The sequence below is a fragment of the Nyctereutes procyonoides genome, unplaced genomic scaffold (genome assembly GCF_905146905.1).
Source record: "Nyctereutes procyonoides isolate TBG_1078 unplaced genomic scaffold, NYPRO_anot_genome, whole genome shotgun sequence".
Lineage (NCBI taxonomy): Eukaryota > Metazoa > Chordata > Mammalia > Carnivora > Canidae > Nyctereutes > Nyctereutes procyonoides.
The window spans coordinates 27,254,977-27,256,258 of record NW_026575082.1 but is presented as its reverse complement, the minus strand read 5'-3'; positions in this window follow the sequence as shown (position 1 = coordinate 27,256,258).

The window sequence follows — 1,282 nt, the reverse complement described above, 5'->3', positions numbered from 1 at the left end:
GTCGCTTTCTGAGATGGAGGCTAACTTCATGTCTATAGTTGCCTGACCTTTTATCAGAGGATGGAAACTTTCCAGTAACATTTCCTCCTACTCTCTGAAGAACCAACTTGAGATAAAATTTTAACTTCTCAGCCCATAACTAAAGAAAATGTTCTTTTCTCTCTCTAGCTGATTTCAGTGCTGCTTGTCACCAAATGTGTACATGGCAATGGGGACTGGGGGATTATACACTGAAGGGTGTTGGAAGGCAGTGTAAGAGTGGGGACCCTCGGTAGTGGAAGTCTTTGACGCCAACTGTAACATCCCTTGTCTTTGCATCTTTTCCTGGAATCCCTGTCCTAACCCCACTTCCCATAATTCTCCTTTCTGTTATACCTTATATTGTGGTCAACATAGTGGACCATAATTCCTCTTTCATGCCTTCCTTGGCTTACAGTGTTGACCATCCAAATGAAAATTCAGCATCCTGCTCTTGGAGTCCCCACACAATGCATCTTTCCCATTTCATGTGTCTCTCACAGTGGGTTTCTTAAATCTAAAGCTATGTGTGTCACCTTTGGATTTTATTTATTTTTTTATTTTTTAAAGATTTTATTTATTTATTTATTCATGAGAGACACAGAGAAAGAGAGAGAGAGAAAGAGGCAGAGACACAGGCAGAAGGAGAAGCAGGCTCCATGCAGGGAGCCCGACGTGGGACTCAATCCCAGGACTCCAGGATCACGCCCTGAGCCGAAGGCAGGCACCAAACTGCTGAGCCACCCAGGGATCCCATCACCTTTGGATTTTAATGTGCACTTGCAGCTTGGGGGAGAGCCCAGGACTCCTGTCTCAGTGAGAGGAGAGATGCCTACAAGGACTTGGGACAGCAGAGCAAAGGGCTGTGCTGGGGTGTAACTGAGGTTACTGAACTAGTTACACAATTGTATTTCTGCCTCCTGTTGACTTGATTTTTTTCTTCCTGAAACAGCCTTGTCCCTGGGTGAAAACTTATGTAGTCCCTTGACTTTTCTGATCACTATTAGTAACCAGACATAAAACACAGACTCAGATAAGTAAGTAAAATATCCAGTCTCACATAATTATCAAAATTCCCAACTTGACTTTAAGTTGAGTCATCTCTTCTTTCTCCAGTTTGGGATTGTTGCATATTGCAGGTGGAAAGTCCCTGATGGGGGCGGGGGTGGGGGGGAGGTGATGCATTCAGCCACTTTTCTAAGCTAGTGGTCCTGATCTAACCCCCTCCATATTCCTATGGAATCTGGAATATTGGGAAGGTGAG